This window comes from Rutidosis leptorrhynchoides, chromosome 11 (assembly GCF_046630445.1).
Source record: "Rutidosis leptorrhynchoides isolate AG116_Rl617_1_P2 chromosome 11, CSIRO_AGI_Rlap_v1, whole genome shotgun sequence".
Taxonomy (NCBI): Eukaryota; Viridiplantae; Streptophyta; class Magnoliopsida; order Asterales; family Asteraceae; genus Rutidosis; species Rutidosis leptorrhynchoides.
This window is the reverse complement of record NC_092343.1, coordinates 109,481,755-109,498,581: the sequence shown is the minus strand read 5'-3', so window position 1 is coordinate 109,498,581 and position 16,827 is coordinate 109,481,755.

Here is a 16,827-nt window from a genome sequence, read left to right as displayed (position 1 = left end):
GTAATCTAAGAATTAGGGAACATACACCCTAATTGACGCGAATCCTAAAGATAGATTTATTGGGCCTAACAAACCCCATCCAAAGTACCGGATGCTTTAGTACTTCGAAATTATATCATGTCCGAAGGAGGATCTCGGAATGATAGGGGATATTCTTATATGTATCTAGTTAATGTCGGTTACCAAGTGTTCTCCATATGAATGATTATTTTTTTGTCTCTATGCATGGGACGTATATTTATGAGAACTGGAAATGAAATTCTTGTGGTCTATTAAAATGATGGAAATAAATGATTATGATAAACTAATGAACTCACCAACCTTTTGGTTGACACTTTAAAGCATGTTTATTCTTAGGTGTTAAAGAAATCTTCCGCTGTGCATTTGCTCATTTTAAAGATATTACTTGGAGTCTTTCATAGCATATTTCGAAGAACGTTGCATTCGAGTCATTGAGTTCATCAAAGATTATTATTAAATTAATTTATAGTTGGATAGTGGATATTATGAAATGGTATGCATGCCTGTCAATTTTTGATGTAAAGAAAGATTGTCTTTTAAAAACGAATGCAATGTTTGTAAAATGTATCATATAGAGGTCAAATACCTCGCAATGTAATCAACTATTGTGAATCGTTTTATAATGTATATGAACGGGTCCTTTCAGTGGCAACCCCTGGCGGGGTCCAAGGGGCAGAGCCCCTGGCTGGGGTCGAGCTGCCAGGTCAGCTTGGAAATTTTTTTTTTGGGCTAACATTGCTTTATTAAAAATGTCTTAAAATTTTATTTTTGGCCCGGTTGGACCCAAAATAAAAGCCTGATTTTGAGCTTCTTTTACCGTATCATACCCATCATCCATACGTATTTACTATTGGTAAATACACATCAAATCAATATCCTTATCAGCCTTAGATCTGCCCTAGATAAGAGGGAATCTTATTTGTAAGCTAGCATACATTATTACTCAAAAATTCAACACAATAATTTGTCCTTGTTCCCTCAACAACCAGACTGTCCTATAAGTATCACCATCACCTTGGTTTTTCATTTCATTCTTACAACCATCTTTCTCTAACCAAAAACACACTCTTAGGAACTCTAAGTGTTCTTCACAATCTCAGCAAATACTCATGAAGAACTAGCTTCATGAACAATCTATAATCATCATAAGAAAGTTTGATAAAGATTATTTTCTATCTTTTCCAGTAGCTTTATCCAAGTAACTTGAGGTAGTAACCTTATTCATAATCTTATTCGATTCATATTTATATAGCTATCTTATTTTGTGTTATAAAATTTTTAACAACAAGAACATAGTTTGAATGATTTCAAACCTGTTCGCAAACTAAATAGATCCTTCTAATTTGATTTTTAAAACACTTCAAAACCTGTAATATATCATATTATGACAAAATCGGATTTATCATATCTTGGCTAATTAACATAATATTTAATATATATTTACTTATGATTTGATTTTATATATTCCAGGACCACCCGTAAACAACACGAGAAGATTAATCATAAGACCTCATGATTGTACGCAACACGTCATCTGACAACACGGTACTTTATGTACGCAAGACGTCATTTGACAACATGGTACCATGGGTCGAGATTAATTCTGATCAATACGAATACGATGGGGTCTTTATTTATTTTATTGAGCAACTAATTGTGGACCATTAACAACGGACTGCTAACTACGAACTAAGAAAATATTAAAAGTATTATAAGTATATATATATGTAACGATTACTTGAAAAGAAAATATGTTGATATATTATATATATGGTTAGGTTCGTGATATCTATCAGAGACCAAGTCTAGTTAAATACCTTCAAGGAAAAGGTGAGTATATTGTCCCACTTTTAAACTCTAAATATTTCGGGATGAGAATACATGCATTTTATGATTTACGTTATGGATACAAGTGACTAAAAATATATATTCTACGTTGAGTTGTACCACTGGCATACTTCCCTGTAACTTGATAACTATTATTTACATGAGGTATTGTAAACGCGAATCCTGTTGATAGATTTATCGGGCCTGACAACCCCAACCGGACTGGACGACCAGTATTCAACGGTTGCACAGTACTTCGTTTCGGTAACTACACTTGGTACGGTGTAGTAAGATTTCATAATAAAGGGAATATGCGACGTTGATTAAATGTTAAGTATGGTTATCAAGTGCTCAACAACTTAGAATATTTTTATTAAAACGTTTATATATGAAATCTTGTGGTCTATATTTATAACGCTGCCGGCATTTAACCTATATCTCACCAACTTTATGTTGACGTTTTAAGCATGTTTATTCTCAGGTGATAACTAAAAGCTTCTGCTGCAACATGTTGAATTTAAGCAAGATCTTGAGTATGCATATTTGTGTCAAAAATAAAACTGCATATCGGAGGATTTGTAATGTAAAATATGTTGGAGGTCGTATTGTTATTATCACATGTAAAGTTTGTAAGTCTAAAATTATCGCTAAACGATAATCATTATTAAGTTGTTTAAACCTTGTATTTGTAATAAAAGCTATGGTTTGTATTGTAAAAACGAATGCAGTTTTTGAAAAATGTCGCATATAGAGGTCAATACCTCGCGATGAAATCATATGTTATTGTATTCGTCCTTATGGTTAAGGTCGGGTTATGACAAACTCGAAGGGTGACTCGGAATATGTGTTTATACACTACCTTTCTTAGTAAGATTGAACCAACAACGGTTGCTCAAGCTTTACTAGATCCGAACTAGGTAGTAGCAATGCAAGAAGAGATTAGTCAATTTGATCATTTGAAAGTATGGCGATTAGTTCCAAGACCAACGGGTCAGCGACCAATAGGGGTTAAGTGGATTTTTAAGAACAAGAAGGATTCTGATGGAATTGTGGTTCGAAACAAGGCACGTCTTGTGGCCAAGGGATATCAACAACAAGAGGGTATTGATTATGACAAAACATTTGTTCCGGTTGCTAGGATTGAGGCTATTCGTCTTTTCCTTGCATTTGCTTCTCATATGAAGTTCACGGTGTTTCAAATGGATGTCAAAACTGATTTTCTGAATGGTCATCTTCAAGAGGAAGTTTATGTTGATTAATCAGAAGGCTTTATCGATCCCATTCATCCAAACCACGTCTACTACTTGGAGAAAGCTTTATATGGTCTGAAGCAAGCACCGCGTGCATGGTACGAGACCTTAACAAAGTATTTGCTGGACAATGGCTTCTCTCGTGGAATGATTGATACAAAGCTATTCATCCGTAAAAATCACGGTCACATTCTCTTGGTTCAAATTTACGTTGATGATATTATTTTTAGTTCCACATCCCCGGCATTATGCAAAGAATTTGGTGATCTTATGGCCAATAAATTCGAAATGAGCATGCTTGACCAGTTAACTTTCTTCTTGGGCTTACAAGTAAAACAATTACCAAATGGGATTTTTATTAGTCAAACAAAGTATATCAATGATATGCTAAAACATTTTAAAATGACTGATTTAAAACCATTGACAACCCCAATGAGGACTTTACTGGATACTGATGCTAATGGGGGAACCCTTTGACGTTACGCTTTATCGAAGCATGGTTGGTTCTTTAATGTATCTGACTGCGAGTTGACCAGACATTACACTTGCTGTAACTGTCTGTGCCCGCTTTCAGTCCAACCCTAAGAAATCTAACTCCAAAGCGGTTGTTAGGATTTTTCAGTGCCTTAAAGGTACACCTAACCTTGGGATCTGGTATCCTCATGGATCTAATTTCAATCTTACTGCTTATACTGATGCGGATCATGGTGGTTACCATGTTGATAGAAAAAGCAAATCTGGATCAATTCAGATGTTGGGGAATAGGCTAGTTGGTTGGTCATCCAAAAAGCAGAACTGTGTGTCTTTATCAACAGCTGAGTCTGAGTACATTACTGCAGCTCACTGTTGTTCACAAGTTTTGTGGATGCAAACTCAACTTTTGGACTATGGCTTTAAGATTTCTAAGACCCCAATTTACTGTGATTCACAAAGTGCTATTGCAATTACGAGCAACCCGGTCCAGCATTCTAAGACTAAACACATTGATATTCGCTATCATTTTATTAAGGACCATTTAGAAAAAGAGGATGTAGAGTTATACTTTGTGCCTACCAAAGTGCAATTAGCTGACATGTTCACTAAGCCCTTAGATGAACTCAGGCTAAAGTTCTTGATCAAAGGGATTGGCATGGTAGAGTATAGTGCTTGACATTCCTTAGATATGTTGGGACTTATACTTAGGATCTTGTGTTTAGGGGGAGTAGATACATTCTAAGGGGGAGCAACTACTTCTTATGCTTTAGATAACATCTTTTAAGGGGGAGCCTTACTTTTAGAATTCTGTTAACTTCCTGGGATTAAATTTCAATGGTTATGAAAGGAGGAGGTAACTCATTGATATCATATTTCAAGGGGGGAGTTAACTCATTTTCTTGGGAATATATCAAAATGGTGATTTACCTTCTTGTATATCACATTTTGAGAGGGAGAAAAAGGGAGAAAATGAAAAGAAAACTATTTTTCAATAGTGAATTTTATAAATTTCTTATTTTTATCTGAAATAATTCACTAAGGCTTGTATACATCTCAGTATGCAACCCGTTTTAATAATTGGTATCACCGAAGATTTGTACTTTGTACATAATTCAAAATTTTCTAAGTACAAATCTTGTTTTGATAAAATTCATAAAAAAATAGAAAAGATAAAATCCAAAAAGATTTAAATTTTAATGAATAAATGCTAATTTTAGCATTATACCGAATCTGACAACCAATAGTGCAGATTCGGTAAGTTTAAAATTTTCAACAATTGTCTCAGAAATATTTTTCATCAAAAATGTGATAATCTTGAATGATTTTTGATAAAGATTTATCAAAGTTTGAAGTGCAATGTGTCTAAATATAAAAATAGACTGCATTCGGTACTTAAGGCCCATTCGATAAAGCCCATGTCTTCAAAACATTCGGTATCTAAAAATAGAAGGGTCAAAGTCAAACTGTCATTTACTTTTACCTAATTGCATACCGAATCTGATCTAAACTACCGAGTCTGCCTAATCTACCGAATCCATCTCCCTGTCTCTTCAAATCTTTGGTATATTCTTGTTTTCATTGAATTTAAGTATCACATGTTGTAGATCTGAGATAAGTGAACATTTATAAACCAGAAAATCAAGCAAATAACGTGATTGTGACACTTAATTTTAAAAAAGGTTGTTTATACCGAATCTGAGTCGTATTTCTTAATTCTTTGATTAAACTCATCTGATTTGGTTGATTAACATGAAATCTTGTCAAATCTATGTTAAATTAGTTGATCTATCAATTGACCGAGTCTAATTACATGTTTAATTGAGTATTTGATAGATTCTGTACATACCGAATGTGTTCTTGCTACAGTACCAAGTCTGTTCAAGTCATTAACATGTTTTTCTGATTTGTTTGACTTGTTAATTGATTGTGACTATGTTTTTGTATGATATAAGACTGAATATGCATGTTTGGGTGATAATATGTGATTTTTGAAGATACCGAATCTGTTCTTGACATTATACCGAGTCTGCTATTTGGTACTTTAAAAATTTGAGATTTTCAACTTGATAAATCTTGCATACTTTATTTAAGTCTTTGGTATGAAAACTCAAGTTTATTTGTTTACAGAATCTCATGTTTTCATGACTACCGAATCTGCTTGATTTGTGCTTAAAATTGACTAAGTGTTGTTCTGATTCTTTGTGTTATATAATTGACTTTGCATGATGACTTTAAACTGTGATGAATATCATATGAATGTCATATTTGTCAATTACTTATTCATATTTGGTATAAATGATGTTTTTAACTTAGAAAAACCATAAAAATTATAAAATTTGAAAAATACAAAGGATTTCAAAGGCAAATAAGAATAGAGATATGTGCTTTATATTGAATATCTTGTGTTCTTCTATTCTTATTCATACAGCTAAATGACGAACAATCACTTCATCAACTCTGAAACCAACATTCCTTGCAATTACTGGACTGCAATACTAAAGAGGCATACACTATGGCCTGCTCTAGGCTCAACTGTTAGTGTACCTGTGACAGATCTGGAGCTACTCAATAGAACCATTAGGTTTATGGGAGCCACACAACCTACTGCTGTAAATCCAGAGGGTACACAAGATCGATTTGAGTTTGAGCTAAGAGGAGTTCAAGGGAGGAGGAGTATCACTAAGGCTGATTTTAGGAGGATCTTTAGGCTTTCTCTTGTACAAAATGGACCTACTTTCCCTGCTACTCAGCAGATGATGTCATCAATCTTTGATCTAGGTTATGTTGGAGCAAATAATGTTCCACCGGCTAAGTTTCAGAAGAAATATCTGCACTCAAGGTGGTATGTGATCTTCTCAATCATCAACAGATGCTTGCTGATGAACAGGAGTGGATTCGACAGCCTAACTGTGCCGATGCTGAGATTGTTCAACTCTTTCACAAGAGTAGAGAATCCTGATTATGCAGAACTATTATGTGATTTTGTTCAGGCACAAGTTGAAAGCCAAGGGGTTCTTACATCCCTTGTGAAAGGTTTTTCTGTATCTTTATCCATGATGCTATCACTGCTTGCAGAAATGCAAATATATTTGTTCCAGGTACACATGGATTATAGATGAAGAGATTTGGGGAGCTGAAGATGAATACCCCAATGGTATCTGACAATCAATTCACTGCGCCGATTCCAAATTGCCTTGTGGGGCTAGCTACACCCCAAGACGTTCAAATGCGTTCTTATTTTGAGGCGGTAGGAATACCTATTCCGAACCCAGTACAACAAGAACAAGTTGAACCCGCCGCGGTTCCAGCCCCAGAAGTTGTAGAGGAACCTGTAGTACAACCACTCAAGCCAGCTTATCCTCCACTTAGGGTGAAACTCAAACGTTCTAGGGCAGCACACCAAGCTCAACCCGTGAGAATCAGGGAGCCTAGTTCACCTAGGATTGAACCAACCCTTTCAACAACACCCGAAGTGAGCAGTGACATTGATTCTTCAGCAACGGAGTCATCTCCTGAACATTCTACTAAGAGAAGGAAATGTCCCGTTCATATTGATTATAAACGTTCCATATTAATTGATTTCGTTGCGAGGTTTTGACCTCTATATGAGACATTTTTCAAAAACTGCATTCGATTTTAAAACAAAGCATAACCTTTAATTTATCATTAAAGGTTTAAAAATGATAATAAAAAATATAGCATTTTCACACGACCATTACATAATGGTTTACAATAATATTACACAACAACATATGTCTTTGAATGCAGTTTTCAAACAATATTATACAAGCATGGACTCCAAATCTTGTCCTTAATTTAGTATGCAACAGCGGAAGCTCTTAACAATTACCTGAGAATAAACATGCTTAAAATGTTAACAAAAATGTTGGTGAGTTATAGGTTTAGCCTATATATTTATCAATTCGTATTAATAGACCACAAGATTTCATATTTCCATTTCTTGTAAACAGCATGCATGCATAAAAATCATTCATATGGTGAACACCTGGTAACCGACATTAACAAGATGCATATAAGAATATCCCCATCATTCCGGGACATCCATCAGACATGATAAAAAACTCGAAGTACTAAAGCATCCGCAACCATGGATGGGGTTCGTTAGGCCCAATAGATCTATCTTTCGGATTCGCGTCAATTAGTAGATCGGTTTACTAATTCTTAGGCTACCAAGCAAAAAGGGGCATATTCGACTTCGATCAATCAACCATAGAAAGTAGTTTCACGTACTTGTGTCTATTTTGTAAAATATATATAAAACTGCATGTATTCTCATTCCAAAAATATTAGATTTTAAAAGTGGAACTATAACTCACTTTCACAGATTTTTCCTTCATCGGGGAATAATACTTGGCCACGGGTTGATTCATGAACCTATAACAAATATGTACATATATATCAAAGTATGATCAAAATATAATTACAACTTTTTTTTACGTTTTAATGATTTGAGTTTGTTAAGTCAGCAGTCCTCGTTAGTAACTTACAACTAGTTGTCCACAGTTAGATGTACAGAAAAAAGTAATATATATTATCTCGAATCAATCCACGACCTCGTGTATACAAGTCTCAGGCTAGATCATAACTCAAAGTATATATAATATTTTGGAATCAACCTCAACCCTGTATAGCTAACTCCAACATTACTGCATATAGAGTGTCTATGGTTGTTCCGAAATATATATATAGATGGGTCGATATGATATGTCAAAACATTGTATTCGTGTGTATGGTATCCTAAGATTACATAATATATGATAGAATACATGTATAATACAATATGAGTTAGCTAGGATATGATTAATATAGATTTGTTACCAATTTTCACGTAGCTACAACAAGCAAAAATTATCCAATCTTGTTTTACCCATAACATCTTCGTTTTAAATCCGTTTTGAGTGATTCAAGTTGCTATGATTTCATATTGAACTTACGTTTATGAATCTAAACAGAAAAAGTATAAGTTGATAGTCGGAAATACAGGTTATAAGTCATTTTTGTAAAGGTAGTCATTTCAGTCGAAAGAACGACGTCTAGATGACCATTCTGGAAAACATACTTCCACTTTGAGTTTAACCATGATTTTAGGACATGTTCATAAGAAAAATTATTTTCCCAGAAGAACAACTTTTAAATCAAATTTTATCATAGTTTTTAATTAACTAACCCAAAACAGCCCGCGGTGTTACTATGACGGCGTATGTCCGGTTTTACGGTGTTTTACGGTTTTTTTCGTGTTTTTTAGGTTTTAAATCATTAAGTTAGCATATCATATAGATATAGAACATGTGTTTAGTTGATTTTAAAAGTCAAGTTAGAAGGATTAACTTTTGTTTGCGAACAAGTTTAGAATTAACTAAACTATGTTCTAGTGATTACAAGTTTAAACTTTCGAATAAGGTAGTTTTATATATATGAATCGAATGATGTTATGAACATCATTACTACCTCAGGTTTGTGGATAAACCTACTAGAAATGATAAAAATAGATCTAGCTTCAAAGGATCCTTGGATGGCTTGAAAGTTCTTGAAGTAGAATCATGACACGAAAACAAGTTCAAGTAAGATTTCCACTCGAAATAAGATTGTTAAATTTATAGAAATTGAATCAAGTTTGAATATGAGTATTACCTTGTATTAGAAAGATATTCTTACTGTAAATAAGAAAGATTTCTTAAGGTTGGATGATCACTCAAAGTGGATTTGCAAAATTGGAAGTAAGCTAGCAAACTTGGAAGTGTTATTGGTGTGTTCTTGAGTAGTTGTTTTATAACTTGGTTTATGTATGGATTTATGAACTAGATTGAGCTAGATTTTGTTGAATATGATGAAGAACACTTAGAAAAAAGGAAGAACACTCTAGAGAGAGTAATTTGATTCAAGAAAATTGAAATGAAAATGTGTTTGTGAGTACTCTAGTTCACGTGAATTAGGGGTTCCATATAGGCTCCATTAGTTTGTAATTTTGTGAGATATTTCATGCTATATGTTAAATTATGGTTCCCACATGGTTAGGTGACTCACATGGGCTGCTAAGAGGTGATCATTGGAGTGTATATACCAATAGTAAATACATTTAGAAGCTGTGTATTGTACGAGTACAAATACGAGTGCATACGAGTAGAATTGTTGATGAAAATGAATGAGGATGTAATTATAAGCATTTTTGTTAAGTAGAAGTACTTTGATAAGTGTCTTGAAGTCTTTCAAAAGTGTATGAATACATTTTAAAACACTACATGTATATACATTTTAACTGAGTCGTTAAGTCATTGTTAGTCGTTACATGTAAGTGTTGTTTTGAAACCTTTAGGTTAACGATCTTGTTAAATGTTGTTAACCCATTGTTTATTATATATAAAGAGATGTTAAATTATGAAATTATCATGATATTATGATATATTAATATATCTTAGTATGATATATATACAGTTAAATGTTGTTACAACGACAATCGTTACATATATGTCTCGTTTCGAAATCATTAAGTTAGTAGTCTTGTTTTTACATATGAAATTCATTGTTAATACACTTAATGATATGTTTACTTATCATTTATTATGATTAAACATAGTGTATCAATATCTTAATATGATTCATATGTATTTAGTAAGACGTTGTTATAACGATAATCGTTATATATATCGTTTTCGAGTTTCTTAATTCAATAGTCTCATTTTTATATATATAACACATTGTTAAAATACCTAATGAGATACTTACTTATCATAATATCATGTTAACTATATATATATATATATATATATATATATATATATATATCCATATATATGTCATCATATAGTTTTTACAAGTTTTAACGTTCGTGAATCACCAGTCAACTTGGGTGGTCAATTGTCTATATGAAACCTATTTCAATTAATCAAGTCTTAACAAGTTTAATTGGTTAACATGTTGGAAACACTTAATCATGTAAATAATATTTTCATTTAATATATATAAACATGGAAAAGTTCGGGTCACTACAGTACCTACCCGTTAAATAAATTTCGTCCCGAAATTTTAAGCAGTTGGAGGTGTTGACGTATCTTCTGAAAATAAGTGCGGGTATTTCTTCTTCATCTGATCTTCTCGTTCCCAGGTGAACTCGGGTCCTCTACGAGCATTCCATCAAACCTTAACAATTGGTATCGTGGTTTGCTTAAGTCTTTTAACCTCACGATCCATTATTTTGACGGGTTCTTCGATGAATTGAAGTTTTTCGTTGATTTGGATTTCGTCTAACGGAATAGTGAGATCTTCTTTAGCAAAACATTTCTTCAAATTCGAGACGTGGAAAGTGTTATGTACAGCCGCGAGTTGTTGAGGTAACTCAAGTCGGTAAGCTACTGGTCCGACACGATCAATAATCTTGAATGGTCCAATATACCTTGGATTTAATTTCTCTCGTTTACCAAATTGAACAACACCTTTCCAAGGTGAAACTTTAAGCATGACCATCTCTCCAATTTCAAATTTTATATCCTTTCTTTTAATGTCAGCGTAGCTCTTTTGTTGACTTTGGGCGGTTTTCAACCGTTGTTGAATTTGGATGATCTTCTCGGTAGTTTCTTGTATTATCTCTGGACCCGTAATCTGTCTATCCCCCACTTCACTCCAACAAATCGGAGACCTGCATTTTCTACCATAAAGTGCTTCAAACGGCGCCATCTCAATGCTTGAATGGTAACTGTTGTTATAGGAAAATTCTACTAACGGAAGGTTTCGACCCCAACTGTTTCCGAAATCAATAACACATGCTCGTAGCATGTCTTGAAGTGTTTGTATCGTCCTTTCACTCTGCCCATCAGTTTATGGATGATAGACAGTACTCATGTCTAGACGAGTTCCTAATGCTTGCTGTAATGTCTGACAGAATCTTGAAACAAATCTGCCATCCCTATATGAGATAATAGAGACTGATATTCCATGTCTGGAGACAACTTCCTTCAAGTATAATCGCGCCAACTTCTCCATTTTATCATCTTCTCTCATTGGCAGAAAGTGTGCTGACTTGGTAAGACGATCGACTATTACCCAAATTGTATCATAACCACTTGCAGTCCTTGGCAATTTAGTAATGAAATCCATGATAATGTTTTCCCATTTCCATTTCGGGATTTCAGGTTTTTGAAGTAGACCTGATGGTTTCTGATGTTCAGCTTTGACCTTAGAACACGTCAAACATTCTCCTACATATTTAGGAATATCGGCTTTCATACCCGGCCACCAAAAGTGTTTCTTGAGATCTTTGTACATCTTCCCCGCTCCGAGATGTATTGAATATCTGGTTTTATGTGCTTTCTTAAGTACCTTTTCTCTCATATCTCCAAACTTTGGTACCCAAATTCTTTCAGCCCTATACCGGGTTCCATCGTCCCGAATATTAAGGTGTTTCTCCGATCCTTTGGGTATTTCATTCTTCAAATTCCCTTCTTTTACAACTCCCTGCTGTGCCTCCTTTATTTGAGTAGTAAGGTTATTACGAATAATTATATTCATAGCTTTTACCCGTATAGGTTCTCTGTCCTTTCTACTCAAAGCGTCGGCTACCACATTCGCCTTCCCCGGGTGGTAACGAATCTCAAAGTCGTAATCATTCAACAATTCAATCCACCTACGCTGCCTCATGTTCAGTTGTTTCTGATTAAATATGTGTTGGAGACTTTTGTGGTCGGTATATATAATACTTTTGACCCCATATAAGTAGTGCCTCCAAGTCTTTAATGCAAAAACAACAGCGCCCAATTCCAAATCGTGAGTCATATAATTTTGCTCGTGAATCTTTAATTGTCTGGACGCATAAGCAATTACCTTCATTCGTTGCATTAATACACAACCGAGGCCTTGCATTGAGGCATCACAATATATCACAAAATCATCATTCCTTTCAGGCAATGACAATATAGGTGCCGTAGTTAACTTTTTCTTCAACAATTGAAACGCTTTCTCCTGCTCATCCTTCCATTCAAATTTCTTCCCTTTATGTGTTAATGCAGTCAAAGGTTTTGCTATTTTAGAAAAATCTTGGATGAACCTTCTGTAGTAACCAGCCAGTCCTAAAAATTTGCGTATATGCTTCAGAGTTTTCGGGGTTTCCCACTTTTCAACGGTTTCAATCTTTGCTGGATCCACCTGAATACCTTCTTTGTTCACTATGTGTCAGAGGAATTGAACTTTTTCCAACCAAAATGCACACTTTGAAAACTTAGCGTACAGTTTTTTTTTCCTTAACAACTTTAGCACTTTTCTCAAATGTTCTTCATGCTCTTGGTCATTTTTTGAGTAAATAAGTATGTAATCGATGAAATCAATGACAAACTTGTCAAGGTATGGTCCACACACTCTGTTCATGAGGTCCATGAACACAGCTGGTGCATTAGTCAACCCAAACAGCATAACCATAAACTCGTAATGACCGTAATGCGTCCTAAATGCAGTCTTTGGAATATCATCCTCCTTCACCCGCATTTGATGATACCCAGAACGTAAATCAATCTTCAAATAAACCGACGAGCCTTGTAGTTGATCAAATAAGTCATCGATTCTCGATAGTGGATTACGGTTCTTGATAGTAAGTTTGTTCAACTCTCGGTAGTCGATACACAACCTAAATGTACCATCCTTCTTCTTAACAAACAAAACAGGAGCTCCCTACGGTGATGTGCTTGGTCGAATGAAACCACGCTCTAAAAGTTCTTGTAATTGGTTCTGAAGTTCCTTCATTTCGCTGGGTGCGAGTCTGTATGGGGCACGAGCTATTGGTGCAGCTCCCGGTACAAGGTCTATTTGAAATTCAACGGATCGGTGTGGAGGTAGTCCCGGTAATTCCTTCAAAAATACATCGGGAAATTCTTTTGTGACGGGAACATCATTGATGTTCTTTTCTTTGGAATTGAGTTTTTCGACGTGTGCTAGCACAGCATAGCAACCTCTTCTTATTAGTTTTTGCGCGTTCAAGTTACTAATAAGATTTAACTTCGCGTTGCTCTTTTCTCCGTACACCATTAAGGGTTTTTCTTTTTCCCGTATAATGCGAATTGCATTTTTGTAACAAACGATCTCTGCTTTCACTTCTTTCAACCAGTCCATACTGATTATCATATCAAAACTCCCTAACTCTACTGGTATCAAGTCAATCTTAAATGTTTTGCTAACCAGTTTAATTTCTAGATTCCGAAATATATTATCTGCTGTAATTAATTTGTCGTTTGCTAATTCGAGTAAAAAATTATTATCCAAGGGCGTCGGTGAGAAACTTAGTTTAGCACAAAAATCTCTACTCATATAGCTTCTATCCGCACCCGAATCAAATAAAACATAAGCAGATTTATTGTCAATAAGAAACGTACCCGTAACAAGTTCTGGGTCTTCCTGCTCTTCTGCTGTATTAATATTGAAAACTCTTCCGCAGCCCTGCCCACTAGTATTCTCCTGATTCGGGCAGTTTCTACTAATGTGGCTCGGTTTTCCACATACAAAGCAAACTATGGCGGCATTATCTGTTCCGACATTATTTGTTCTTTTAATTCTGTTAAACTTTGGTCCGTAGGCCTCACACTTTGCCGCACTATGACCATTTCTTCTACACCTGGTGTAAAATGTCATGCAGAACCCCTGGTGATTCTCTTCACACCTTTGGCATGGCTGTTTTTGGTTTTTGTTGCCATTGTTGTTATTGAGATTGTTGTTGGGATTATTATTGTTGCTATTGTTGTTGTTGTTGTTGTTGTTGTTGTTGTTGTTGTTGTTGTTGTTGTTGTTGTTGTTGTTGTTGTTGTTGTTGTTGTTGTTGTTGTTGTTGTTGTTGTTGTTGTTGTTGTTGTTGTTGTTGTTGGGACAGTTATTGTAGTTGTTGTTGGGACGTTTGTTGAAGTTGTTTTTGCGATTGATGTTGCGGTTGTTGGGATAGTTATTACGATTGTGGTTGTGATTGTTGTTGTTGTATTGGTGACTCTTGTCATTGGTTTCTTCCACTTTCTCTTGACTTGTTTCATGTTAGCCTCTTCAGTCGTCTGCTCTTTAATCCTTCCTTCGATCTAGTTCACTAATTTTTTAGCCATTCGACTTGCCTTTTGTATGGAGGCGGGCTCGTGTGAACTCACATCTTCTTGAATCCTTTCCGATAACCCTTTTACAAATGTGTCGATCTTCTCTTCTTCGTATTCGAACATTCTGGGACACAATAGGCACAATTCGGTGAATCGTCATTCGTATGTGGTGATATCGAAACCTTGCGTTCGTAATCCTCTAAGCTCTACCTTGAGCTTGTTGACCTCGTTTTTGGGATGATACTGCTCGTTCATCAATTCCTTGAATGCTGACCATGGTAGTGTGTAACTAGCATCTTGTCCTACCTGCTCGAGATAGGTATTCCACCATGTTAGCGCCGTACCTGTGAAGGTATGCGTAGCGTAATTTACTTTGTCTTCTTCAGTACATTTACATATGGCAAACACCGATTCAACCTTCTCGTTGTAGTGACCCGAACTTTTCCATGTTTATATATATTAAATGAAATTGTTATTTACATGATTAAGTGTTTCCAACATGTTAAGCAATCAAACTTGTTAAGACTTGATTAATTGAAAAAGGTTTCATATAGACAATTGACCAACCAAGTTGACCGGTGATTCAAGAACGTTAAAAGTTGTAAAAACTATATGATGACATATATATGATTATATATATATTTAACATGATATTATGATAAGTAAGTATCTCATTAGGTATTTTAACAATGAGTTATATACATAAAATTGAGTTTATTGAATTAAGAAACTCGAAACGATATATATAACGATTATCGTTATAACAACGTCTTACTAAATACATATGAATCATATTAAGATATTGATACACTATGTTTAATCATGATAAATGATAAGTAAACATGTCATTAAGTGTATTAACAATGAACTACATATGTAAAAATAAGACTACTAACTTAATGATTTCGAAACGAGACATATATGTAACGATTATCGTTATAACAACATTTATCTGTATATATATCATACTAAGATATATTAATATATCATAATATCATGATAATGTAATAATTTAACATCTCTTTAGATATAATAAACAATGGGTTAACAACATTTAACAAGATCGTTAACCTAAAGGTTTCAAAACAACATTTACATGTAACGACTAACGATGACTTAACGACTCAGTTAAAATATATATACATGTAGTGTTTTAATATGTATTCATACACTTTTGAAAGACTTCAAGACACTTATCAAAATACTTCTACTTAACAAAAATTCTTACAATTACATCCTCGTTCAGTTTCATCAACAATTCTACTCGTATGCAACCGTATTCGTACTCGTACAATACACAGCTTTTAGATGTATGTACTATTGGTATATACACTCTAATGATCAGCTCTTAGCAGCTCTTGTGAGTCACCTAACACATGTGAGAACCATTATTTGGCAACTAGCATGAAATATCTCATAAAATTACAAAAATATTAGTAATCATTCATGACTTATTTACATGTAAACAAAATTACACATCCTTTATATCTAATCCATATACCAACGACCAAAAACACCTACAAACACTTTCATTCTTTAATTTTCTTCATCTAATTGATCTCTCAAGTTCTATCTTCAAGTTCTAAGTGTTCTTCGTAAATTCTATAAGTTCTAGTTTCATAAAATCATGAATACTTCCAAGTTTGCTAGCTTACTTCCAATCTTGTAAAGTGATCATACAACCTTAAGAAATCTTTCTTATTTACAGTAAGATATCTTTCTAATACAAGGTAATGAAATTTCCCGTTCATATTGATTATAAACGTTCCATATTAATTGATTTCGTTGCGAGGTTTTGACCTCTATATGAGACGTTTTTCAAAGACTGCATTCATTTTTAAAACAACCATAACCTTTATTTTATCATTAAAGGTTTTAAAAACATTACGTAGATTATCAAATAATGATAATCTAAAATATACTGTTTACACACGACCATTACATAATGGTTTACAATAGAAATATATTACATTGACATATGTTTCTTGAATGCAGGTTTTACACAATATCATACAAACATGGACTCCAAATCTTGTCCTTATTTTAGTATGCAACAGCGGAAGCTCTTAGTATTCACCTGAGAATAAACATGCTTTAAACGTCAACAAAAATGTTGGTGAGTTATAGGTTTAACCTATATATATCAAATCGTAACAATAGACCACAAGATTTCATATTTCAAT